The following is a 27,640-nucleotide window of genomic DNA, read 5'->3' on the forward strand; positions in this document are numbered from 1 at the left end:
TGTGAAGTGTAGGGTGTTGTCGTTTAGGGTGTAGGGTAGTGCAGTGGAGTTTGTGTAGTGTTTTAAGGTTTAGGGTAGTGCAGTTGTGTTTGTGTAGTGTAGGGGGTCGTGCTGGGGGAGTGTTTTGTTTTATGGTAGTGCAGTTGTGTTTGGGTAGTGAAAGGGGTCGTGATGGGGTTGGGGTTTAGGGTAGTACAGTGGTGTTTGTGTAGTGTAGGGGGTCATGTTGGCGGTAGTGTTTTAGTGTTTAAGTTAGTGCAGTTGTGTTTGTGTAATGTAGGGGGTCGTGATGGGGTAGTGTTTTAGGGTTTAGGGTAGTGCAGTGATGTTTGTGTAGTGTAGGGGGTCGTGCAGGGCGTAGTGTTTTCGAGTTTAGGGCAGTGCAGTGCAGTGGTGTTTGAGTAGTGAAGGGGGTTGTGCTGGGGGTAGATGTAGGGTTTAGGGTAGTGCATTGGTGTTTGGGTAGTGTAAGGGGTAATGCTAGGGGTAATGGTTTCGTGTTTAGGGTAGAGCAGTGGTGTTTTTTTAGTGTAGTGGGTCATGCTAGGGGTAGTGTTTTAGTGTTTAGGGTAGTGCAGTGGTGTTTGGGTAGTGTAGGGGGTCATGTTTTAGGGTATAGGGTAGTGCAGTGTTGTTTTGGTAGTGTAGTGTGGACTGCTGGTGGTTGTGTTTTAGGGTTTAGGGTAGCGCAGTGGTGTTTGTATAGTGTAGGGGTAGTGATGGGGTAGTGTTGTAGGGTTTAGGGTAGTGTAGTGGTGCTTGTGTCGTGTAGGGGTTCGTGCTGGGGTAGTGTTTTAGGGTGTAGGGTATTGCAGTGGCGTTTGGGTAGTATAGGGGGTCGCTCTAGCGGTACTGTTTTAGGGTTTAGAGTAGTGCAGTGGTGATTGCATAGTGTAGGGGGTCTTGCTGGGGGTAGTGTTTTAGGATTTAGAGTAGTGCAGTTGTGTGTGGGTAGTGTAGGGGGTCATGCTGGGGGTAGTTTTTTCGAGTTTAGGGCAGTGCATTGCAGTCGTGTTTGGTAGTGTAGAAGGTCATGCTGGGGTAGTGTTTTAGGGTTTTTAGCAGTAAAGTGGTATCTGGGTAGTGTAAGGGGTCATGCTGGGGTGAGTGTTTCAGGGTTTAGGGTAGTGCAGTGGTGTTTGGGTAGTGTAGGGTTGTGTGCGGGGGTAGATTTAAGGTAGTGCAGTGGTGTTCGGGGAGTGTAGGGGGTCATGCTGGGGGCAGTGTTTTAGGGTTTAGGGTAGTGCAGAGGTATTTGTGTAGTGTAATGGGTCATGCTGGGGGATGTGTCTTAGGGTTTAGGGTAGTGCAGTAGTGCTTGTGTAGTGTAGGGGTTCGTGCTAGGGCAGTGTTTTAGTGTGTAGGGTATTGCAGTGGTGTTTGGGTAGTGTAGGGGGTCATGCTGGTGTACTGTTTTAGGGTGTAGGGTAGTGCAGTTGTGTGTGGGTAGTGTAGGGGGTACTGCTGGGGGTAGTGTTTTAGGGTAGTGCCGTGGTGTTTGTGTAGTGTAATGGGTCTTGCTGGGGTAGTGTTTTAAGCTTTAGGGTAGTGCAGTGGTGTTTGTGTACTGTAGTTGTTCATGCTGGGGTAGTTTTTTAGGGTGTAGGGTATTGCAGTTGTGTTTGACTAGTGTAGTAGGTACTGCTGGGGGTAGTGTTTTAGGGTTTAGGGTAGTGCAGTGGTGTTTGTGTAGTATTGGGGGTAGTTCTGGTGGGAGTGTTTTAGGGTTTAGGGTAGTGCAGTGGTGTTTGGGTAGTGTAGGGGTAGTGCTGGGGGTAGTGCTTTAGGGTTTAGGATAGTGCAGTGGTGTTTGTGTAGTGGAGGGTGCTGTTGTTTAGGGTTTCGGGTAGTGCAGTGGTGTTTGGGTGGAGTAGGGGGTACTGCTGGGGGTAGTGTTTTAGGGTTTAGGATAGTGCAGTGGTGTTTGTGTAGTGTAGGGGGTCGTGCTGAGGGTAGTGCTTTAGGGTTTAGGATAGTGCAGTGGTGTTTGTGTAGTGTAGGGTGCTGTGGTTTAGGGTTTCGGGTAGTGCAGTGGTGTTTGGGTAGAGTAGGGGGTACTGCTGGGGGTAGTGTTTTAGGGTAGAGCCGTATTGTTTGTGTAGTGTAGGGGGTCATGCTGGGGGTAGTATTTTAGGGTGTAGGGTATTGCAGTGGTGTTTGGGTAGTGTAGGGGGTCATGCTGGGGTACTGTTTTAGGGTGTAGGTTACTGCAGTTGTGTGTGGGTAGTGTAGGGGGTACTGCTGGGGATAGTGTTTTAGGGTAGTGCCGTGGTGTTTGTGTGTGTAATGGGTCTTGCTGGGGTAGTGTTTTAAGCTTTAGGGTAGTGCAGTGGTGGTTGTGTACTGTAGGGGTTCATGCTGGGGTAGTGTTTTAGGGTGTAGTGTATTGCAGTTGTGTATGACTAGTGTAGCAGGTACTGCTGGGGGTAGTGTTTTAGGGTTTAGGGTAGTGCAGTGGTGTTTGTGTAGTATTGGGGGTAGTTCTGGTGGGAGTGTTTTAGGGTTTAGGGTAGTGCAGTGGTGTTTGGGTAGTGTAGGGGTAGTGCGGGGGGTAGTGTTTTAGGGTTTAGGGAAGTGCAGTGGTGTTTGGGAGGTGTAGGGATTCGTGCTGGGGGTATTTTTTTAGGGTTTAGGATAGTGTAGTGGTGTATGTGCAGTGTAGGGCGTTGTGCTGGGTGTAGATGTAGGGTTTAGGGTAGTGTTTTGGTGTTTGTGTACTGTTGGGGGTCTTGCTGGGGGTAGTGTTTTCGGGTTTAGGGCAGTGCATTGCAGTGATGTTTGGGTAGTGTAGGGGGTCATGCTGGGTGTAGTATTTTAGAGTTTAGGGTAGCGCAGTGGTGTTTGCGTAGTGTAGGGGGTCATTCTGGGGTACTGTTATAGGGTATAGGGTTGTACAGTTGTATTTGGGTAGAGTAGGGGGTACTGCTGGGGGTAGTGTTTTAGGGTAGTGCCGTATTCTTTGTGTAGTGTAGGGGGTCATGCTGGGGGTAGTATTTTAGGGTGTAGGGTATTGCAGTGGTGTTTGGGTAGTGTAGGGGGTCATGCTGGGGTACTGTTTTAGGGTGTAGGGTAGTGCAGTTGTGTGTGGGTAGTGTAGGGGGTACTGCTGGGGGTAGTGTTTTAGGGTAGTGCCGTGGTGGTTTTGTAGTGTAGGGGGGCGTGTTGGGGGTAGTGTTTTAGGGTTTAAGGTAGTGCATTGGTGTTTGTGTAGTGTAGGGGGTCGTGCTGGGGGTAGTGCTTTAGGGTTTAAGGTAGTGCAGTGGTGTTTGTGTAGTGTAGGGGGTCGTGCTGGGGGTAGTGGTTTAGGGTTTAGGGTAGTGCAGTAGTGTTTGTGTAGTATAGGGGGTCGTGTTTTAGGGGTTAGGGTAGTGCAGTGGTGTTTAGGTAGTGTAGGGGGTCGTGCTAGGGGTAGTGTTTTCGGGTTCAGGGCAGTGCAGTGCAGTGGTGTTTGAGTAGTGAAGTGGGTCGTGCTGGGGGTTGTGTTTTAGGGTTTTGGGATAGTGCAGTTGTGTTTGTGTAGTGTAGGGGGTCGTGCTGAGGGTAGTGCTTTAGGGTTTAGGATAGTGCAGTGGTGTTTGTGTAGTGTAGGGGGCTGTGGTTTCGGGTTTCGGGTAGTGCAGTGGTGTTTGGGTAGAGTAGGGGGTACTGCTGGGGGTAGTGTTTTAGGGTAGTGCGGTATTGTTTGTGTAGTGTAGGGGGTCATGCTGGGGGTAGTATTTTAGAGTGTATTGTATTGCAGTGGTGTTTGGGTAGTATAGGGGGTCATGTTGGGGTACTGTTTTACTGTGTAGGGTAGTGCAGTTGTGTGTGGGTAGTGTAGGGGTACTGCTGGGGGTAGTGTTTTAGGGTAGTGCCGTGGTGTTTGTGTAGTGTAATGGGTCTTCCTGGGGTAGTGTTTTAAGCTTTAGGGTAGTGCAGTGGTGTTTCTGCACTTTAGGTGTTCATGCTGGGGTCGTTTTTAGGGTATAGGGTATTGCAGTTGTGTTTGACTAGTGTAGTAGGTACTGCTGGGGGTAGTGTTTTAGGGTTTAGGGTAGTGCAGTGGTGTTTGTGTAGTATTGGGGGTAGTTCTGGTGGGAGTGTTTTAGGGTTTAGGGTAGTGCAGTGGTGTTTGGGTAGTGTAGGGGTAGTGCTGGGGGTAGTGTTTTAGGGTTTAGGGTAGTGCAGTGGTGTTTGGGAGGTGTAGGTGGTCGGGCCGGGGGTATTGTTTTAGAGTTTAGGATACTGTAGTGGTGTATGTGTAGTGTAGGGTGTTGTACTGGGTGTAGATGTAGGGTTTAGGGTAGTGCAGTGGTGTTTGGGTAGTGTAGGGTGTCGTGCTAGGGCTAATGTTTTAGGGTTTAGGGTAGTGCAGTGGTGTTTGTGTAGTGTAATGGGTCTTGCTGGGGTAGTGTTTTAAGCTTTAGGGTAGTGCAGGGGTGTTTGTGTACTGTAGGTGTTCATGCTGGGGTAGTTTTTTAGGGTGTAGGGTATTGCAGTTGTGTTTGACTAGTGTAGTAGGTAGTGTTTTAGGGTTTAGGGTAGTGCAGTGGTGTTTGTGTAGTATTGGGGTAGTTCTGGTGGGAGTGTTTTAGGGTTTAGGGTAGTGCAGTTGTGTTTGGGTAGTGTAGGGGTAGTGCTGGGGGTAGTGCTTTAGGGTTTAGGATAGTGGAGTGGTGTTTGTGTAGTGTAGGGTGCTGTGGTTTAGGGTTTTGGGTAGTGCAGTGGTGTTTGGTTAGAGTAGGGGGTACTGCTGGGGGTAGTGTTTTAGGGTTTAGGATAGTGCAGTGGTGTTTGTGTAGTGTAGGGGGTCATGCTGAGGGTAGTGCTTTAGGGTTTAGGATAGTGCAGTGGTGTTTGTGTAGTGTAGGGTGCTGTGGTTTAGGGTTTCGGGTAGTGCAGTGCTGTTTGGGTAGAGTAGGGGGTCATGCTGGGGGTAGTGTTTTAGGGTTTATGGTAGTGCAGTGGTGTTTGTGTAGTGTAGGGGTCATGCTGGGTTAGTGTTTTAGGGTTTAGGGTAGTGTAGTGGTGTTTGTGTACTGTAGGGGGTCTTGCTGTGGGTAGTGTTTTCGGGTTTAGGATAGTGCAGTGGTGCTTGGGTAGTGTAGGGGGCCGTGCTGGGGGTAGGGTTTTAGGTTTTAGGCAGTGCAGTGGTGTTTGGGTAGTGTAGGGGGATCATGCTGGTAGAATTGTTTTAGGGTTTTCGGCAGTGCAATGATGTTTGGGTAGTGTAGGGGGTCGTGCTGGGGGTAGTGTTTTAGAGCAGTGCAGAGGTGTTTGTGTAGTGTAGTGGTTAGAACTGGGTGTAGTGCTTTAGGGTTTAGGATAGTGCAGTGGTGTTTGTGTAGTGTAGGGGGTCGTGTTTTAGGGTTTAGGGTAGTGAAGTGGTGTTTGTGTAGTGTAGGGGTTCATGCTGGGGTAGTGTTTTAGGGTATAGGGTATTGCAGTGGTGTTTGAGAAGTGTAGGGGGTCATGCTGGGGTAGTGTTTTAGGGTTTGGGGTAGTGTAGTGGTGTTTGTCTACTGTAGGGGGTCTTGTTAGGGGTAGTGTTTTAGTGTTTATGGTAGTGCAGTGGTTTTTGAGTAGTATAGTGGGTCATGCAGGGGGTAGTGTTTTCGGGTTTAGGGCAGTGCATTTCAGTGGTGTTTGGGTAGTGCAGGGGGTAGTGTTTTAGGGTTTACGGGAGAGCAGCGGTGTCTGGGTAGTGTAGGAGTTCATGCTGGGGGTAGTGTTTCAGGGTTTAGGTTAGTGCAGTGGTGTTTTGGTAGTGTAGAAGTTTGTTCGGCGGTAGATTTAGAGTAGTGCAGTGGTGTTAGGGGAGCGTAGGGGGCATGCTGGGGGTAGTGTTTTAGGGTTTAGGGTAGTGCTGTGGTATTTGTGTAGTATAATGGGTCATGCGGGGGAAGTGTTTAAGGGTTTAGGGTAGCACAGTGGTGCTCGGGTAGTGTTAGGGGTCGTGCCGGGAGTAGTGTTTTAGGGTTTAGGGTAGTGCAGTGGTGTTTGTGTAGTATTGGGGGTAGTTCTGGGAAGAGTGTTTTAGGGTTTAAGGTAGTGGATTGGTGTTTGGGTAGTATAGGTGGTCATGATAGGGGTAATGTTTTAGGGTTTAGGGTAGTGCGGTGGTGTTTGTGGAGTGTAGGGGTCGTGCTGGGGGTAGTGTTTTAGGGTTTAGGGTAGTGCAGTGGTGTTTGGGTATTGTAGAGGGTAGTGCTGGGGGTAGTGTTTTAGGGTTTAGGGTAGTGCAGTGATGTTTGGGTAGTGTAGAGGGTTGTGCTGGTAGTGTTTAAGGGTTTAGGGTAGTGCAGTGGTGATTGTGTAGTGTAGGGGGTAGTGCTGGGGGTAGTGTTTTAGGGTTTAGGGTAGTGGAGTAGTGTTTGGGTAGTATAGGGGGTCGTGCTGGGTGTAGTGTTGTAGGGTTTAGGGGAGTGCAGTGGTGTTTGTGTGGTGTAGGGGGCCTTGCTGGGATAAGTGTTTTGGGTTTAGGGTAGAGTAGTGGTGTTTGGGTAGTGAGGGGGTCGTGCTAGGGATAGTGTTTTAGGGTTTAGGGTATTGCAGTGGTGTTTGTGTAGTGTAGGGGGCATGCTGGGGTAGTGTTTTAGGGTTTAGGGTAGTGCAGTGGTCTTTGTGCAGTGTAGGGGGTAGATGTAGGGTTTAGGGTATTGCAGTGGTGTTTGGGTAGTGTAGGAGGTCATGCTGGGGTAGTGTTTTAGGGTTTAGGGTAGTGTAGTGGTGTTTGTGTACTGTAGGGGGTCTTGCTAGGGGTAGTGTTTTAGTGTTTAGGGTAGTGCAGTGGTATTTGAGTAGTGTAGGGGGTCATGCTGGGGATAGTGTTTTCGGGTTTAGGGCAGTGAATTGCAGTGGTGTTTGGGTAGTGTAGGGAGTCGTGCAGGGGGTAGTGTTTTAGGGTTTATGGCAGAGCAGTGGTGTCTGTGTAGTGTAGTGGGTCATGCTGGGGGTAGTGTTTCAGGGTTTAGGGTAGTGCAGTGGTGTTTGGGTAGTGTAGGGGTTTGTTTGGGGGTAGATTTAGGGTAGTGCAGTGGTGTTAGGGGAGCGTAGGGGGTCATGCTGGGGGTAGTGCTTAGGGTTTAGGATAGTGCAGTGGTATTTGTGTAGTATATTGGGTCATGCGGGGGGAAGTGTCTCAGGGTTTAGGGTAGCACAGTGGTGCTCGGGTAGTGTTAGGTGTCGTGCTGAGGGTTGTATTTTAGGGTTTAGGGTAGCGTAGTGGTGTTTGTGTTGTGTAGGGGGTCATGCTGGGGTACTCTTTTAGGGTGTAGGGTAGTGCAGTTGTGTTTCGGTAGTGTAGGAGGTACGGCTGGGGGTAGTGTTTTAGGGTAGTGCCGTGGTGTTTGTGTAGTGTAGGGTCTCATGCTGGGGGTAGTGTTTTAGGGTTTAGGGTAGTGCAATGGTGTTTGAGTAGTGTAGGGGGTACTGCTGGAGGTAGTGTTTTATGGTTTAGGGTAGCGCAGTGGTGTTTGTTTAGTATTGGGGGTAGGTCTGGGAGGAGTGTTTTATGGTTTAGGGTAGTGAATTGGTGTTTGGGTAGTATAGGGGGTCATGCTAGGGGTAATGTTTTAGGGTTTAGGGAAGTGCAGTGGTGTTTGTGGAGTGTAGGGGTCGTGCTGGGGGTAGTGTTTTAGGGTTTAGAGTAGTGCAGTGATGTTTGGGTATTGTAGGGGGTAGTGCTGGGGTAGTGTTTTAGGGTTTAGGTTAGTGCAGTGAAGTTTGGGTAGTTTAGAGGGTTGCGCTGATAGTGTTTAAGGGTTTAGGGTAGTACAGTGGTTATTTGGTAGTGTAGGGGTAGTGCTGGGGTTAGTGTTTTAGGGTTTAGGGTAGTGGAGTGGTGTTTGGGTAGTATAGGGGGTCGTGCTGGGTGTAGTGTTTTAGGGTTTAGGGTAGTGCAGTGGTGTTTGCGTGGTGTTGGGGGTCGTGCTGGTGTGGTAAATAATTTAATTACCGGGACTTAATTTGATACAGAAACATAATAGAAATAGCTCAGTAAATAAGAGGCAGAATCCGTGGTATTAGAGGTTCGGAATGGGCTTTATTCCAATGGACGATTCGAATCGGTTGCTCCAAGTTCCATCACCACGAAGGTTCAGGAAGTGAAGTACATACATTATTGATAATTAATCACTTTTATACAATAGGCATTACAGTGAAGCAAATGCAAGAGGCGTAACAATTGATAGTGTAGATAAGACATACATACGTAGCAAAAGTAGGTGTAACTGGGTGTGACTAAAGAACGTCATCAGGTGTGATGTCATAATAGGGTGGTTCCAGGAAAGAATTTCGCAACGTTAGCAGAATTACTTGGCAGAAATGCGTGCGCAGCAGCATGACGTGTGATTGACGTGCAACTAGGGGGTGAAGGGGACTTGACATTTAGCTCTACATGTGGCGACAGAAGTCTGGAGGGTCAAGTCAACCTAATCCCAAATCATATCTAACATCCTATGTTTAAAGAACTATGTTATCCAAAAGAGAGGTCTCTTAGAGTAGAATCTTATTCTATACTGACTATACTGACTGTTAGTGCGTGTACAAGCGTCTAAGTGTCTACACTAGATGCGAGGGCAAAAGTCTTCCATAATAATAAGGCTATGAATTACTTGCATAAAGACGGAGAAGCCGGGCCTTTGCTCGGTAGCTGGAAGAATGTTTACTTAAACTACTAGACAGGAATGCATTGGGCAGGGAGCGGAGCAGATAATGTCGAAGGTGAAATACAGTTTTTGGCAGGCAACAGGCTGATGTCAGACTTCGTGAGCCGCGCAGGGAATGAGACAAAGTTCATGGTCACAGATGCAGGCTCAGACTGGAGCTTTCAGAGGCAGAAGGCAAGAAGAGCTTGATGACAGAATCAGGGCCTACTTGCCTGGACTGTAAAATGGCATAAGTGAACCATATAAAGCCGGTGGCCTTTCGTACTTAGGAATGGAATATCCGGCCCATTCATGGCTGATCTGAAAGAGGACATGTTGACGGTGGACGCACATGTGTTTGCGTCTTCACAACTGGAACTGGAGGGAACATACATGTACTTGTGATTCATACATGAAACCGTTGGGGTCCAAGATAGGGGACATAACTGATCAGAAAAATCCATATTTCCACATTCCCTCCTTGTCCCCTACTTGCCCGTCAAGAGATATCAATCTTCATCAATCCATTGATCTGTTCATATAGCATCATTTGTTCTTCTTTTTTCTTCTGGGACGAATGAAATCTTGGTGCTGGAATACACGATGTGGCACACAGACCACAGATCGCTGGTCCACATTGTAGGCATAGACAGCAACTGAATAGTATGAGAAAGCCAATACCTAGGAAGGATAGGACCCTCCATCCAAAGGTAGATAATACACTCCAAAACCAACCGGACCAAGTCCAGGTGCCTGGATTCTGGTGTATCTGGCTTACAATCTTATGAAGGCGGGTTATGGCTTTATATACAGATGGCGAATTTTCTGGTATGAAAATGCAACAACTTGATCCGATGACCCTACAAGCTCCGCCCCTATCGGCCAGGATGACGTCAAGGACAAGACGATTTTGAAGCACAACAATCCGCATAGCAGACTGTTCTTCTGTTAAATTGCCTAAGGCGGAAATAGTTTCATTCACTACTGCTTCAAGGGTTCTAGTTAATCTACGTATCAGCTTACTATTAGTAACGGTACCTATATAGGGAAAGAGACCTTTATTGAAATCTGTGTATTTCTCCCATGCTGTTTCAGTGTAATCGACAATTGGGAGATCTCTCCTTTCTCTATTGTGTACTAAATGAGTATTTCTGTGATAATCAGGAGGAGCTAGGAAAACAGGTGGCAAAAGGAATCCAATGTAGCAGGTACCATCCCAATCTAGAGGCAAACGTACATATGCCGTCTGACCACATATAAAATAGGAATGGCGGGAAGCTCTAAATGTAGACTTGCCTTGATCACTAAATTCTATTACAGTGGTGCATCTACTATGGCCCATATGTATGGAACCATTCTTTCTTACACATAATTCACCTTTTACTGGAAATATTGACATGGCGGGTAAAATTGGAGTAGCTTCGGATTCGACATTTAGGATCATAAGATTAAGCGTAAAATTACCTAATCCATACACTTCATTTTCTAGATCAGTTCCTGTTCTCTTGGGAAGTCCCTCCTTGTTAGGGTAGCAGACTTTAAGTAAAACTAAGTTCAAATTTCCCCATACCCAGTTATCTTGATAAACTGCAGAATTCGAATCTAGGGAATTAATTAAACTAAACCATGCTCCACAGGAGCCGTTGTGTGTGAACGGGTATGGAAAGAGAGGTAGAATTCCTTTATAATTCTGATAGGGAGGGAGTCGGCCACATATCCAACAATTTGTAGCATTGCTAACCTGATGGGAATGATGTAACATACTAATAAACGTATTATTGCGCAGCGCAAATCTATAAGACAACTCATGCGGAGGTAATTCACTAAAAGAATGTTCAGCAGTAATATTATAAACATGTCTAGAAATAGGATAATATATGTGCAACAATATACTTGCAGTAATTATTAAAAGACTTAAGAAAAACAAAATTAATAACGTCACTGTGCAATGACTACGCAGTGATTTACAGTATGCATGTCGTTTCAACATTTTTCGGGTGTTTTCTCGATTCAGATCTAAGGGATACATGTCAGAGACAAATTCAACCGCTTCACCTTGGAGAGGACTTAAACAATCAAATTTCCCGACTGGTTAGATCTGAGTTTTAGTTTATATTGTTCGTGACTACTTGATTCAACAAAAGGAAGTTTTGAGTCAATGGGTGAAGACACACGAGGTGTGGTATTTATATCCGATGGTAGTCCATGAAATTTCTTGATATGACTTGAATGTATCCAGCCTTTTCTGCCTTCGATCTTCACGGCTGTCCTTGTGGTGAGCAAGACCAGTTGCGGTGACTTCCACCTAGGATCCAGCTGAGTCTTTCGATCAAAGTTCCTCACGAGGACCAGATCCCCCGGAACTATGTCATGGGGTTTCACCTCAGTGTTGTCAGGAAAAGCTGCAGCTACCTGTGAACGACAAGATTGTAGTGCAGACATCAAGGAAGCCAAATAATCTGTCAGCATATTACAGTCAATATCAGTTATTTTACGTGGTATAGGCGTCCCCCACATATTTGGTGGTCTGCCAAAGATCACCTCATACGGGGATAGCCCTGTTCGAGAGTGTGCTACCATTCTCATGTAAAAGAGTGCAACTGGTAACGCTACTACCCAGTCGACACCTTTCTCTCTGCATATTTTGGACAATCTGATTTTCAGGATCTGATTATGTCTTTCTACGAGACCTGCTGCCTCGGGGTGTCGGACACAGTGGAATTTCCACTGATAGCCTAACAAAAGTGAAACGTGTTTCATTAATTCGGATGAGAACGGCTGGCCGTTATCTGAGTAGACAACACGTGGTAAACCGTATCGTGGGAAGAATTCTCGAACCAACTGTTTGGCAGTAGTCGGGGCAGTGTAATCTGAAACCGGGTATGCCTCTGTCCAACGGGAAAGAGCACAGACAACTACGAGAACATATTTGAATCCTCGACATCGTTCCATCTGGATATAATCCATCTGGAGGACTTCAAAAGGGTGATCAGGAGGCTGAAATCCACCCTGTTCTACGGGAACGCTTTTTCCTGGGTTAAACTGACAACAGATCATACAGGTACGGACTTTTTGTTTAGCTGCTGCTCGTAAATGTTTGTTGAACCAAATGTGTTGAATGCTGTCTAGCATAGCTTTTTCTCCTAGATGTGCTGGACTATGTATAGTGTTAATAATGACTTGGACCATTGAATCAGGAAGGAACCATACAGATTTTTCCTTCGTCATCCATCCTTGGTCCGTTTGAATCCCTCCTAATTCAGTCCATTTTTTTATTTCGTCTGATGTAGCATGTGTCTGTATGTCAATTACGTCAAGAGCGGGATCTTTAATCGTCATACAATGTGTTGGCGTCGGGACTATTGTCTTTGTCATGTCGAATGTTTGAGTTTGAGCAGTCTGTTTAGCTGTTCTGTCAGCTAGATCATTGCCTTGAGAAATGATATCAGTAACTTTCGTATGAGCTTTACATTTCATAATTGATATTGCAGTGGGTAGATGTATTGTATCTAATAAGGCATGAATGAGGGGTCCGTGCTGAATGTGGGCACCGTGAGAAGTTAAATAACCTCTCTCTTGCCACAGCACGCCGAAGTCATGTACAACTCCGAATGCATAACGTGAATCAGTGTATATGTTGACTCTTTTATTTGTGGCTTGAATACAGGCTTGTGTCAGAGCGACGAGCTCTGCGGCTTGAGCTGACAAGGTATTTATGCAATTTGTTTCAATGATTTCAGTGTCTGTTGTGACTGCGTAAGCGGCCACTAACTCTCCTGTACTTGTTCTCATACATGAACCATCTACATACAACGTCAGGTCTGGGTCTGACAATGGGACATCTGTCAAGTCTTGTCTGGGTTTCGTCGTGATTGTAATAACGTCAATACAGTCATGAGCTAGTGGGTCTGTTCCAATTACGGGTAAAAGTGTGGCAGGATTCAATGTGTTACAACGTCTGATTTCTATATGTGGCTGGAACAATGTTAATTCATACCCTGTAAGTCGCGCTATAGTTAAGTGTTGTGTTTGCGTTCGATTCACGAGAACCTCTACTGCATGTGGTACTTGAACTGTCAATGGATGTCCTAACACTATGGCATCGCTTTGTCTGATTGCTAAAGCTGTTGCTGCCACCGATTTCAGGCATGCAGGCAAAGCCTGAGCTACGGGATCTAATGTACTAGAAAAATAAGCACATGGTTTGTGGGATCCTGCCTGTTCCTGTGTGAGTACTGACAAGGCAGTACCTTCGCGTTCTGTAACAAAAAGTGTAAACTGTTTATTGTAACATGGTGTTGCTAAAACCGGTGCTTGACATAAAGCTTTCTTTAAGCTTTCAAAAGCTTGTGTATGTTCCTGAGTCCAAGGGAGAACAGTCGATGTGGCTGCCTCCTGTGTTGTCAATTGAATGAGTGGTTTTGCTAGAAATGCATACTGAGGGATCCACTGCCTACAATATGAAGTGAGGCCTATGAAAGCCCGCACCTCCTTTTGTGTCTTGGGTATTGGCATGTTAGCTATTAACTGAATGCGGTCGGGTGTAAGCTGCCTTCCCTCCTTGGACAGCGAGTGTCCAAGATAAACAACTCGCTGGACACAGAATTGCAGCTTAGAAGGGGACACCTTGTGCCCCTTTTCGGCTAGAAATTGTAAAACTGTCAGTGATGCTTTTTCACATTCAGGTTCGCTTCTAGCGGTGATCAGCAGATCATCGACATATTGAAGCAGGGCAGTGTTTACTGGCATGTGGATACTGTCGAGTTCTCGTTTCAGTGCTTGGCTATAGATGCTGGGGCTTTCTGTAAATCCTTGAGGTGCGCGTGAGAATTTAAAGCTACGTCCATTTAAACTAAATCCGAACAAGTATTGGCTTTCCGGATCTATAGGGACGCTGAAAAAGGCATTCTTGAGATCAATTACAGTAAAGAACGTTGCTTCAGAATCAATAGCTGTCAGTAATGACGAGATATCTGGGACCACAGGGAATTGTGGCACAATGCACTTGTTTAATTCGCGCAGATCAATAACCAATCGATATACTGGCGGGGCCTTTGGATCTGTTCGTTTAAGAATCGGAATTATCGGGGAATTACATACATTGGAGTCTGTTTCCACAACCACTCCTTGGGCAATGAGCTCGTCAATGATTTGCAGTAAAGCCACTACAGCATCTGGTGGTAACTTGTATTGTCGCATTCGTGGTAGTACCACTTCTGCCTTTAGTGTAACTCGATATGGTGTAATATTCATGCAACCAACATCAGTAGGGCCTTGTGCCCATAGATGTGTAGGTAAAGTCTGCAGTCGGGGATCCATGTCTCTAGACACATAGTGACCTTTGAAATCACGTAAAAACAATCTTACTCCTTCCGGAGAACAACATATTATAGCTCCTAGAGCTTTCAGTGTTTTTATACCTAACAAGTTTTCTGGACATGATTTAGTAAGCAATAAATCTGTAGTTCTGGTCAAGGGTCCTATCGTAAGTGGAAGAGGCTGTGATACTTCATTAACAATAGGTTTTCCTGAAAAACCAAGGGAAATATTCTGTGAGCCTGAGAGGGGTGCCCCTGGAACTTCACTACGTTTTATGGTTGTTCGACTTGCCCCTGTATCGAGTAAAAATTTTCTATCTTGGCCTAATAATTCACTATGTACATAAGGTCCTTCTTGGTCTACTGGGACCTCGATAAGGGGTAAGTCAACTTCCCTCTCTAGGCTGGTTCATGCGTATCGTTGATAATCAGGATAGTCGTACTGTGCGGTCTGGTACAGCTGTCGTGTCGTGGTTTGTGTGGCAGCAACAGGCAGCGCTGGTGCAGCTGGCACAAACTGTATAGATTGTTGTGGAGCTGGCATGGACTGTGCGTGCTGCGGGGCTCCTTGTTCATTCGGATCCTGTCTAGGTGGCCGTGGTCTTTCTTTTGTAATACCTGTGGCGATATTACGCTTCAGGACTGGGCAATCGTGTATATAATGACCTGGTTGTTTACAATAGTTGCATGTCCCTTTTACAGGTCCTGCTGAATCACCGGAATGTGTCGTACCCTTTTTATGTCCTTCAGCTGGAACTGTCTGGGAGACTAGCATTTTCATTTTCGTGTCTTTCATGCGTCTTTGTTCATGTTCTTGTTCCTCTCTAATTCTATTGTGATGATACTGTAACATTTGTAACATTTGTGATGGGGTGTTACCTTGCCAGGTACTCTCGAATTTTAATACTCTATTCTTCACTTGGGGTAAGGAATTTTCAACTAATTTTGTCACAAACAGATGTGGGTATGATTCGCTACTTGCTTTTATGCCACTATTTATGCCAAAACATTTTTCAAATCGGGCATAAAAATCACTAGTGTCTTCATCTTGCTTTTGTTTACAGGCTGAAATTGCACCCCAGTCTTCCTTTTTCGTAGTTAATAAACGTGGCAGTACCTGTACTAGTAAACCTGGTAGTGCTTTAGTTTTGTCCCCAAGCCCCGAACCTGGACCTCGGGCCTTTTCTTCATTTTCTAATGCTGTCCAGTCTATCTTTTGGTCTCCCACCTCCCACTCGTTTTCCTTGAGTTTTTCATAAATGCCAGCAGGCATCAATACCTTTAATATTGTCATAATGTCGGGATAGGTATACTCTCCCATGAGTAACATGTCTTTAATTTCTCGGTGGAAACCCGCTGGGTCTTTGTCATGACTGGGTACCACTTTCTTCATCTCTAACAATTCTATTTTCGATATGGGCGTATATACAAATACACGTTTAAACTGATTGTCCTCGCCCTTTATTGGGTGTACTTCTCGTAAGGGATTCTGTCTGTCCATGTAATACGTCGTTCTTTCCTTGATGGGCAGTGAGACATGTTCTGGGCATACAAAAAGAATGTACTGCTTTCTTGATTCTAGTATTTCTTTAATTAGCTTAGTACCTGAACCTCTCCATCTATTCGTGAGTAATTCAGTCAATATATCAGGTAAAGGACCAGGATCTGAATGTTGGCTTTTATATAGTATAAGAAGTTGTTGAATCATATAAATCCCAGCTAAACGCTGTTCATCTGGGGTGAGATTCAAAAATGTGTGTGCTACTGTATCATCATCATACTTTCCGGGACTGTCAACCCAATGAACGGCTGACCTGGCTAATTCTTGTTCATCCATAGAATCGAGAAAATGAGTAATTTGTCAGCGGCTTGGAACGAATGCTCGGGGGACCTTATATTTATTATAGGTGTTTGGAAATTCCTGTTATTATCTGGACATATCGGACATATCGGGTCAATAAAACATCTAGTACTATTACAAGATCTTCCTCTACCTACATAGGCTATGGTTTCTGACTGTCCTGTGGACAGTCCTGATCCTTCCTCCTCCTCGTTTTGTTCGAACTGGTCTACCGCTAATCTCTCTTCGTGTAGGCGTTCTATTTCTTTACGGATCTTTCGGCACATGGCTATTATACAATTTTGCTTATCATGTCTCCCTTCTGATATATTCTGGCTCCATCTGGTAAGAGTTTGCATTGCTTCCGGGTCTACCCCCGGTCGGTCTTGATTTCTGATCACACAATTTATGAGGAAACGTAACAGTTCCCCCTGTATCTCCACTTTCTGGTATTCCATAGCTCTGTTAATACATTCAGAATCTCGCCCTGTTTGGACAAAATGGTATATATTATCTAGATGCATAGTCATTCCTGGTAACTTCCCTAAATACACCACGGCTCGTCTGATACGTAATGATGCCATGATCATTTCGTCCTCTTTGCCGGGCACAGGGTCATATCTACAATCTATAAGAAGTTCCTTAAGCGTACGGGCATTTATGAGTTTGGGGGTACGTGGATGTGCTGATTCTTGAAAGGTAAGTTTATTTACTCTGGGTGGCGTAGAAAAAATATTGGTAGCACCTCCGGTAGCCCCGTCTGGGGTATCGGGCGTGAAAGGATTCGTTGAACGCGATACAGCAACTATAGGTGTGGACACAGCTATAGAAGTAGCTGTAGGAACAGATGTAGAAACAGATGTGCTTGCCGGAACTTGTGTCAGGATTTGTCGCTGTAGAGATACAGATACAGGATCTTGGCGTTGAACCTCCCCGGCCGACGGTCTATGTGGGGCGGGGTTAGCATACTCGGGAGCTGCGTCATCTAAATATGAGGAAAGAAAAACATCTTCTGCGGTTCTAGGATGCCCCTTAGGATGTACTTTTATTGGAAACAATGGGGGTGGCAAGTCTTTTGGTATCCCCGGAGTAGCCTTAGGTAATCCCTCGGCCAGAAGGGGATACATACCATTCATAAGGGCATTTCTTTGTCTGTCTACTTGTTCTGATTTCACTCGTGTACCTTCTTCAATTAATAGATTTTCTCGGACTTTATTTGAATTCTCTTTATTTTTCTCTTCCTGTCGGAGTGCTTTTTCTGCACGTCTATGAGATTCTTTACGCCATAACTCAACGGCGTCTTTCTGTGACTGTCTGACTTTCCTTTTCCATAACTCTTCTTCTACTTTCATGATGCACTCTGCATCCCAGGTCCCAGCTGCGGGCCACCTCTGACTTTCTGGTAATTCCTTGGTGTAGTCTACCCATAAATCAAGAAATAATATAGCGTCTAAGCCGTGTTTATGATACATGAAGTACCCTGGAGTGTCCCTAGGAGGAATAGGAACAGCTTCTTCGAGTACCCCTTTTCTAGTTGTGATCTGTCTTAATTTCGAAAAGAGCGGCATATTGAGAACTGATCTGATACTTGATCTTGAACAAACTTAATACAAAAAAAAACACAATAATGAACAGTCATTCACACCACAATATGCAGAACGTATTTAAAACATTTAACATTTAACATTTAACTGAGCAACGCTGATGATGACGATCTAAGGAAACTGAATCACTAAACATAATACTCGACATTTAACTGATTTATTCTGAATTTATATACTTGATATACTAGATATACTGCTAAACAGTACAGATACACTGCTGAAACAGTGCAGACCGGATTTGTGTACCCAAACCCGTCTTGACCGGCACAACCTATGTGCACGTCAGAACGCCTCCCCAGTAATGGTACTCACCGGGTAGCTCGGAACGGAAGGCCTCGGAAAGGAACTGAACTGAACTGGACCGGACTGGACTCGACTCGAAAACTTCGGTGCTTCGGGACATCGGAAACTTGGTGGGCCTCTGTATACCTCGGATCTTGCTCTCTCAGCTAGGCTCTGGTCGGGATACTTCGCACTTCTCACCGCCTCGTCTGGGTGTTGATCGCAGCCTCAGTCGCCCCCGCTTGACTGGAGGGAGATACAGGAAATCCTGCTGGTACGCGTTGTTGTCCGTCCAGCTGTGGCAGGAGACCGGGCCTGCAACGCACCGCCGGCGCGTGAGATGAGAAAGTGTCCCTATTCGGGCGCCATTCATGTGGTAAATAATTTAATTACCGGGACTTAATTTGATACAGAAACATAATAGAAATAGCTCAGTAAATAAGAGGCAGAATCCGTGGTATTAGAGGTTCGGAATGGGCTTTATTCCAATGGACGATTCGAATCGGTTGCTCCAAGTTCCATCACCACGAAGGTTCAGGAAGTGAAGTACATACATTATTGATAATTAATCACTTTTATACAATAGGCATTACAGTGAAGCAAATGCAAGAGGCGTAACAATTGATAGTGTAGATAAGACATACATACGTAGCAAAAGTAGGTGTAACTGGGTGTGACTAAAGAACGTCATCAGGTGTGATGTCATAATAGGGTGGTTCCAGGAAAGAATTTCGCAACGTTAGCAGAATTACTTGGCAGAAATGCGTGCGCAGCAGCATGACGTGTGATTGACGTGCAACTAGGGGGTGAAGGGGACTTGACATTTAGCTCTACATGTGGCGACAGAAGTCTGGAGGGTCAAGTCAACCTAATCCCAAATCATATCTAACATCCTATGTTTAAAGAACTATGTTATCCAAAAGAGAGGTCTCTTAGAGTAGAATCTTATTCTATACTGACTATACTGACTGTTAGTGCGTGTACAAGCGTCTAAGTGTCTACACTAGATGCGAGGGCAGAAGTCTTCCATAATAATAAGGCTATGAATTACTTGCATAAAGACGGAGAAGCCGGGCCTTTGCTCGGTAGCTGGAAGAATGTTTACTTAAACTACTAGACAGGAATGCATTGGGCAGGGAGCGGAGCAGATAATGTCGAAGGTGAAATACAGTTTTTGGCAGGCAACAGGCTGATGTCAGACTTCGTGAGCCGCGCAGGGAATGAGACAAAGTTCATGGTCACAGATGCAGGCTCAGACTGGAGCTTTCAGAGGCAGAAGGCAAGAAGAGCTTGATGACAGAATCAGGGCCTACTTGCCTGGACTGTAAAATGGCATAAGTGAACCATATAAAGCCGGTGGCCTTTCGTACTTAGGAATGGAATATCCGGCCCATTCATGGCTGATCTGAAAGAGGACATGTTGACGGTGGACGCACATGTGTTTGCGTCTTCACAACTGGAACTGGAGGGAACATACATGTACTTGTGATTCATACATGAAACCGTTGGGGTCCAAGATAGGGGACATAACTGATCAGAAAAATCCATATTTCCACACTGGGGTAAGTGTTTTAGGGTTTAGGGTACTGCAGAGGTGTTTGTTTAGTGTAGGGGTTCGTGCTGGGGTAGTCTTTTAGGGTGTAGGGTAGTGCAGTGATGTTTGTGTAGCGTAGGGAGTTGTGCTGGGATAGTGTTTTAGGGTGTTGGGTAGTGCAGTGATGTTTGTGTAGTGTAGGGAGTCGTGCTGGCAATAGTGTTTTAGGGTTTAGGGCAGTGCAGTGGTGTTTGTGTAATGTAGGGGGTCATGCTGGGGTACTGTTTTAGGGTTTAGGGTAGTGCAGGTGTGTTTGGGTAGTGTAGGGGGTACTGCTGGGGGTAGTGTTTTAGGGTAGTGCCGTGGTGTTTATGTGGTGTAGGGGGTCATGCTGGGGGTAGTGTTTTAGGTTTTAGGGTAGTGCAGTGGTGTTTGTGTAGTGTAGGGGTTCATAGTGGGGTAGTGTTATAGGGTGTAGGGCATTGCAGTGGTGTTTGGGTAGTGTAGGGGGTCTTGCTAGGGGTAGTGTTTTAGTGTTTAGGGTAGTGCAGTGGTGTTTGAGTAGTGTAGGGGGTCATGCTGGGGGTAGTGTTTTTGGGTTTAGGGTAGTGCATTGCAGTGGTGTTTGGGTAGTGTAGGGGGTTGTGCATGTTGTAGTGTTTTAGGGTTTATGGCAGAGCAGTGGTGTCTGTGTAGTGTAGGAGGTCATGCTGGGTGTAGTGTTTCAGGGTTTAGGGTGGTGCAGTGGTGTTTGGGTAGTGTAGGAGTTTGTTCGGGGATAGATTTAGGGTAGTGCAGTGGTGTTAGGGGAGCGTAGGGGGTCATGCTGGGGGTAGTGTTTTAGGGTTTAGTGTAGTGCAGTGGTATTTATGTAGTATAATGGGTCATGCGGGGAGAAGTGTTTAAGGGTTTAGGGGAGCACAGTGGTGCTCGGGTAGTATTAGGGGTCGTGCCGGGAGTAGTGTTTTAGGGTTTAGGGTAGTGCAGTGGTGTTTGTGTAGTATTGGGGGGTAGTTCTGGGAGGAGTGTTTTAGGGTTTAGGGTAGTGGATTGGTGTTTGGGTAGTATAGGGGACATGCGAGGGGTAATGTTTTAGGGTTTAGGGTAGTGCAGTGGTGTTTGTGGAGTGTAGGGGGTCGTGCTGGGGGTAGTGTTTTAGGGTTTAGGGTAGTGCAGTGGTGTTTGGGTATTGTAGGGGGTAGTGCTGGGAGGTAGTGTTTTAGGGTTTAGGGTAGTGCAGTGATGTTTGGGTAGTGTAGAAGGTTGTGTTGGTAGTGTTTAAGGGTTTAGGGTAGTGCAGTGGTGTTTGTGTAGTGTAGGGGGTTGTTCTGGGGGTAGTGTTTTAGGGTTTAGGGTAATGCAATGTTGGTTGCGTAGTGTACTGGGTAGTGCTGGGGGTGGTGTTTTAGGGTTTAGGGTAGTGCAGTGTTGATTGTGTAGTGTAGGGAGTTGCAATAGGGGTAGTGTTTTAGGGTTTAGGGTAGTGCAGTGGTGTTTGTGTAGTATAGGGGTAGTGTTTTAGGGTTTAGGGTAGCGCCGTGGTGTTTGTGTAGTGTAGGGAGTCATGCTGTGGGTAGTGTTTTAGGGTTTAGGGTAGTGCAGTGGTGTTTGTGTTGTGTAGGGGGTCGTGTTTTAGGGTTGAGGGTAGTGCAGTGGTATTTGGATCATGCTGGGGGTAGTGTTTTTAGGTTTAGGGTAGTGCAGTTGTGTTTGAGTAGTGAAGGGGGTCGTGCTTGGGGTAGTGTTTTAGGGCTTAGGGTAGTGCAGTGGTGTTTGTGTAGTATAGGGGTTCATTCTGGGTGTCAAGGTGCAGAGAAAAATCTTACCAAGAATCTTACACAGGAACAGAGATGCTGGTTCCCATCTCCCCCTCAAAGATACTCCGGAGGTCCAGTGAACTATCTTGACTCCAAGACTACCCTCTGGGGGGAAGGGGGAGTGGATAAAATAATAAACCAAGAAGAGACAGGTCCTGAAACTCTTCTTCTCTCCTTCGCCTGCTTCTTCTTCCGAGCTGCAGACTGTATATTATCTGAGAGAATCTAAATATTAAACAAGATTGGTTAATCACCTGTTCTACACTATTCACACATTCCCTTCTCTCCTATATTCTATGCCTACCCAAAGTTCCAAGTACTGTGCCTCTCTTCTAGCTCCGTTGTGTTGTTTTCTCTTGTTCTTTGTTAAAAAACACCAGACGAATTCACCTATCAAACAAGGTAATACTTTTAGCCCTTTCAACCTCCTACCTCACCTTTGGTAAGTATTTATTTTTATGGTTTTTACTTCACTTACTTCTTGAGTGGTGCTTCTATTCTTCTAAGTAACCTTTCCCTATTTCTCTTTTAATAATTGACTATATATGTCTATGTCCTTTTCTAGCTGTCAGGTTTTAATGTAACTCTTCTCTTACTTTCTTTGTAGGGTTTATTGCCGTGTAACTCTATTACTGGTAAGTATCTGTTTCTTAATCTTTAACATTATACAACGTCTATTAATTTGTCTCAAGTTCTATTAACCCTTCTCTTTATTTTTGCAGGGACAATGGTCGTATACGCCTTGTGGGTAAGTATCCGTCTAAACCTTTAACTTAGTACAAGTCTTTCTATTTGCGTCATGCTCTAAGAAATATTCATTCTTTATTTAACGGTATTTTCACTTAGCTTATTTGTTCTCTTCTTTCTTTCCTCAGGATAACTTCGAGTGAACTGGAAGCCGCCAGGTCACCTTCTCCCTTTGACGAGGACTGCTGAGGGAGAAGCACCAGGTACGAAGCTGGAAAATCTAAGCGCTGACCTAAACTACTCCCGACGGGACTAGGGGTCGATATCCGGACGAATACCCGACAAAATATTTCTCTGGTACTAGAATTCTGTGGAGCCTTTCCTGAACGTGTATACTCGATTGAAAACTTCAGTGAAGTGCGCGTTTGACTCAGGGCGCGCGGTTCAAACAGCCTCAGAACACCTGTGGGAAAATAAACTAGACCGCCGCTGATTAGAAGGCGGCGGCCATCTTTGAGTAGCGTTTTCGGTTCAGCTTAGTCCAACCATTGTTCCTTGTCATTATTCTTCCTATTGGGCAATGACTTTGTCTTGTAATGTGCCCATTATTGTCAAGGCACCTTTTGGAGGTCTGACACTGGGGGTAGTGTTTTAGGGTTTAGGGTGGTGCAGTGGTGTTTGTGTAGTATAGGGGTTCGTGCTGGGGTAGTGTTTTATATTTAGGGTAGTGCAGTGGTGTTTGTGTAGTGTAGGGGGTCAAGCTGGGGGTAGGGTTTTAGGGTTTAGGGTAGAGCAGTAGTGTTTGAGTAGTGTAGGGGGTCATGCTGGGGGTAGTGTTTTCGGTTTTAGGGCAGTGCATTGCAGTGGTGTTTGGGTAGTGTAGGGGGTCGTACTGGAGGTAGTGTTTCAGGGTTTACGGAAGAGCAGTGGTGTCCTGTGTAGTGTAGGGGGTCATGCTGGGGGTAGTGTTTCAGGGTTTAGGGTAGTGCAGTGGTGTTTGGGTAGTGTAGGGGTTTGTGGTGGGGGTAGATTTAGGGTAGAGCAGTGGTGTTAAGGGAATGAGTGTGTTATGCTGGGGGTAGTGTTTTAGTGTTTAGGGTAGTGCAGTGGTGCTTGTGTAGTGAAGGGGGTCGTGCTGGGGGCAGTGTTTTAGGGTTTAGCGTAGTGCAGTGGTGTTTGGGTAGTGTAGGGGGTAGTGTTGGGGTAGTGTTTCAGGGTTTAGGGTAGTGCAGTGATCTTTGGGTAGTGTAGGGGGTCATGCTGGGGGTAGTGTTTAAGGGTTTAGGGTAGTGTAGTGGTATTTTTGTATTGTAGGGGGTTGTACTGGTTGTGTTTTAGGGTATAGGGTAGTGCAGTGGTGTTTGTGTAGTGTAGGGGGTAGTGTTTTAGGGTTTAGGGTAGTGCAGTGGTGTTTGTGTAGTGTAGGGAGTTTTGCTGGGATTAGTGGTTTAGGGTTTAGGGTAGTGCAGTGGTGTTTGCGTAGTGTAGACGGTCGTACTGGGGGTAGAGTTTTTGGGTTTAGGGTCGTGCAGTGGTGCTTGTGTAGTGTAGGTGGACGAGCTGGGGGTAGTGTTTTAGGGTTTAGGGTAGTGCAGTGGTGTTTGTGTAGTGTAGGGGGGTGCTGGGGGTAGATGTAAGGTTTAGGGTAGTGCATTGGTGTTTGGGTAGTGTAGGTGGTCATGCTAGGGGAAGTGGTTTAGTGTTTAGGGTAGTGCAGTAGTGTTCGTTTAGTGTAGTGGGTCATGCTGGGGGTAGTGTTTTAGGGTTTAGGGTAGTGCAGTGGCGTTTGGGTAGTGTAGGGGGTCATGTTTTAGGGTATAGGGTAGAGCAGTGGTTTTTTGGTAGTGTAGGGTGTACTGCTGGGGTAGTGTTATAGGGTTTAGGGTAGTGCAGTGGTGTTTGGATAGTGTAGGGGTTTGTGGTGGGGTAGATTTAGAGTAGTGCAGTGGTGTTAGGGGAGTGAGAGTGTTGTGCTGGGGTAGTTGTTTAGGGTAGTGCAGTGGTGCTTGTGTAGTAAAGGGGGTCATGCTGGAGGTAGTGCTTTAGGGTTTAGGGTAGTGCAGTGGTGTTTGGGTAGTGTAGGGGGTCATGCTGGGGGCAGTGTTTTCGGGTTTAGGGCAGTGCATTGCAGTGGTGTTTGGGTAGTGTAGGGGGTCATGCTGGGGGTAGTGTTTCAGGGTTTAGGGTAGTGCAGTGGTGTTTGGGTAGTGTAGGGGTTTGTGAAGGAGGTAGATTTAGGGTAGTGCAGTGGTGTTAGGGGAGTGTGGGTGTTGTGCTGGGGGTAGTGTTTTAGTGTTTAGGATAGTGCAGTGGTGCTTGTGTAGTGAAGGGGGTCATGCTGGGGGTAGTGTTTTAGGCTTTAGGGTAGTGCAGTGGTGTTTGGGTAGTATAGGGGATCATGCTGGGGGTAGTGTTTAAGGGTTTAGGGTAGTGCAGTGGTGTTTGGTTAGTGTAGGGGTCATGCTGGGGGTAGTGTTTTAGGGTTTAGGGTAGTGCAGTGGTGTTTGGGTAGTGTAGGGGGTCATGTTTTAGGGTATAGGGTAGAGCAGTGGTTTTTTGGTAGTGTAGGGTGTACTGCTGGGGTAGTGTTATAGGGTTTAGGGTAGTGCAGTGGTGTTTGGATAGTGTAGGGGTTTGTGGTGGGGTAGATTTAGAGTAGTGCAGTGGTGTTAGGGGAGTGAGAGTGTTGTGCTGGGGTAGTTGTTTAGGGTAGTGCAGTGGTGCTTGTGTAGTAAAGGGGGTCATGCTGGAGGTAGTGCTTTAGGGTTTAGGGTAGTGCAGTGGTGTTTGGGTAGTGTAGGGGGTCATGCTGGGGGCAGTGTTTTCGGGTTTAGGGCAGTGCATTGCAGTGGTGTTTGGGTAGTGTAGGGGGTCATGCTGGGGGTAGTGTTTCAGGGTTTAGGGTAGTGCAGTGGTGTTTGGGTAGTGTAGGGGTTTGTGAAGGAGGTAGATTTAGGGTAGTGCAGTGGTGTTAGGAGAGTGTGGGTGTTGTGCTGGGGGTAGTGTTTTAGTGTTTAGGATAGTGCAGTGGTGCTTGTGTAGTGAAGGGGGTCATGCTGGGGGTAGTGTTTTAGGCTTTAGGGTAGTGCAGTGGTGTTTGGGTAGTATAGGGGATCATGCTGGGGGTAGTGTTTAAGGGTTTAGGGTAGTGCAGTGGTGTTTGGTTAGTGTAGGGGTCATGCTGGGGGTAGTGTGTTTGAGTTTAGGGCAGTGCATTGCAGTGGTATTTGGGTAGTCTAGGGGGTCATGCTTCGGTAGTGTTTTAGGGTTTACAGCAGTAAAGTGGTGTCTGGGTAGTGTAGGGGGTCATGCTGGGGGTAGTGTTACAAGGTTTAGGGTAGTGCAATGGTATTTGGGTAGTGTAGGGGTTTGTGCGGGGGGTAGATATAAGGTAGTGCAGTGGTGTTCGGGGAGTGTAGGGGGTCATGCTGGGGGTAGTGTTTTAGGATTTAGGGTAGTACAGAGGTATTTGTGCAGTGTAATGCGTCATGCTGGGGGACGTGTCTTAGGGTTTAGGGTAGTGCAGTGGTGCTTGTGTAGTGTAGGGGTTCGTGCTGGGGTAGTGTTTTAATGTATAGGGTATTGCAGTCGTGTTTGGGTAGTGTAGGGAGTCGTGCTGGCGGTAGTGTTTTAGGGTTTTGGGTAGCGCAGTGGTGTTTGTGTAGTGTAGGGGGTCATGCTGGGGTACTGTTTTAGGGTTTAGGGTAGTGCAGTTGTGTTTGGGTAGTGTAGGGGGTACTGCTGGGGGTAGTGTTTTAGGGTAGTGCCGTGGTGTTTATGTAGTGTAGGAGGTCATGCTGGGGGTAGTGTTTTAGGTTTTAGGATAGTGCAGTGATCTTTGAGTAGTGTAGGTAGTCGGCCTGGCGGTAGTGTTTTAGGGTTTTGGGTAGCGCAGTGGTGTTTGTGTAGTGTAGGGGGTCATGCTGGGGTGCTGTTTTAGGGTTTAGGGTAGTGCAGTTGTGTTTGGGTAGTGTAGGGGGTACTGCTGGGGGTAGTGTCTTAGGGTAGTGCTGTGGTGTTTATGTAGTGTAGGGGGTCATGCTGTGGGTAGTGTTTTAGGGTAGTGCAGTGATGTTTGAGTAGTGTAGGTGTTGTAAATTGGCAGCGATTGACTTAGCATTAGCGGAATCCATCTTGTATTTAGAGGCTATCTTGTCCATTTTGCGGAATCCATTTTTGTATTTCTGACAGCCATTTTGTTTGCCATGTGCTCACCATGTGCTTTGTCCTCCCTCAGTGTTGACTGCTCTTGTATTCTGCCTAGAAACGAACGATATTTAGCATCTTCCACCTTTGCACATGCCCAGTGAGTTTTCAACTGTCCTTGCAGCTGTTAGTAGTATGTAACTGTATGAAAATGTGTTTACTAGCATTATCAAACTGTTAACTCCTCCTACTTGTGGACTGTGCATTTCTATATGACCTTATATGTACATAAAATCTTCTGCTGTACTTGTACCGCCCTCTTTCAAGCCCCTGTGTGGGTATAAAAGGGCCATGCTCCTTCTGTTTGGTGTGCTACTTCATTCAATACCGAAGGGTGCTGTGTGAATGTAGTTCCACCTCATGAGGTTTATTAAACTTTGTATTTTCTATTCCAGTTTCTGTGCCAACTTCTTCTTATTGGTCTGAGGACTCTGTGCAGAGATGGGCGAACCCCTTGCACTGGTAGGCCTAGCTGAGGTCCACTTCTACAAATTGGTGCCCAACCAGTGGGGCTCATCGGCGACTCGGATGCCCAAAGGATTGGTCGCGACGAAGGATTGGAATCTCGCTCTGGACGCGAGTGCTGCCCAATGAGACCCGTGTCTTGGCAACCACGGCGTTTTTCCTTTCTTTCTGATCTGACCATCCAGGTGGTGCCGGTCCTCGACTGAGATCTCTTCTGTTGATTCGCCGTGCAGTGACCATTTGGTCAATTTTAGAACTTGGCAGTTGGAACCTGGACATCAAGTGATTGGTAAGTGTCATTCTGCGGCGCTTGCTGTTGGTTTTTATGCCTGGGATTGGTAAGGTAGTTTAGTAACACTTACTGCGGCTTTTGTATTTTGGATTTGTGTTGGCCAACTTAGATTTCTATGTGATTCATATATAAATTGCAATTTATATAGGCAGGTAATGAGGAGAATTTTCTCTATCTGAATTGATTTGAAAGGCACATCGTACTAAAGGTACCTTAAGTGCTACTTTGATTATAATACTGCATATTCTGCACTATTGTTGGCATGCCTGTTTTTAGCACACTTCGTAGGATGTGTTGCTTTTGTAGTGGTACCAATTTGAGACTCGATGAAGCACAACCGGCCCCCCCCGGAGGGGACGCCTAATAGGGATATGTATATTAAGCATGGTCTTTCTTCTATAATGTACAGCACATTATGGAATAAATACACTCGGAAGGATCCTGTGTTGCATTGGCCTATGTATGGGTCATTTGACTTACGAAAGATTGAGTATGTGGAACAATGTCTGTGTAAGCGAAAGACTAGGCAAGATATGTTTGATTGTGTACGAATGTGGGAGAAAGAAGTGCGTGAACTAATGAAGCGTGAGCAAGCCTTGATTGAAAAAGAACAGCGAAAGAACATTTATGTGAAAGCATTAGAGCTGAAGAACAAAGAAATAAAAGAGTTAAAAGAGAGAGAAGATAGGGAGCTCAATTTACAGGTAACTGGCAAATACGCTGTTCGGCGGCCCCTTTATCCTATACTTAATAAACCACAAGATGATTCCTTATTATTAGATCGTCCTCCACCTCCGTATACTGTTCCTTCTGCCCCTCATGAGTCAGATGAGGACTCTAGTTCGGAGGAACATAAGGCACCAGAAACTCGTTCTATGTTGACCGCTGCACGTTCGACCCAGCTTAGATCTGCTGCTCGTAAAGCAGTACGTAGCATTGCCCCCGCCTCTGAACTTCTAGATAGTATG

At 46.1% G+C, this 27,640-nt stretch overlaps 1 long non-coding RNA gene across 1 annotated transcript in view; it reads left to right on the forward strand.

Moving 5' to 3' along the window:
* The window catches only part of LOC146870982 (uncharacterized), a 63,565-nt gene extending 36,914 nt beyond the window's left edge, over positions 1–26,651 (forward strand). The window contains exons 2-5 of the long non-coding RNA XR_014959488.1: positions 21,630–21,657; positions 21,745–21,770; positions 21,898–21,972; positions 26,311–26,651. This is a non-coding gene — a long non-coding RNA (uncharacterized LOC146870982). The remainder of the gene's footprint in view (positions 1–21,629; positions 21,658–21,744; positions 21,771–21,897; positions 21,973–26,310) is intronic.
* The last annotated feature ends 989 nt before the right edge of the window (positions 26,652–27,640 follow it).

Source organism: Triturus cristatus, chromosome 1_1 (assembly GCF_964204655.1).
Source record: "Triturus cristatus chromosome 1_1, aTriCri1.1, whole genome shotgun sequence".
NCBI classification, from domain to species: Eukaryota; Metazoa; Chordata; class Amphibia; order Caudata; family Salamandridae; genus Triturus; species Triturus cristatus.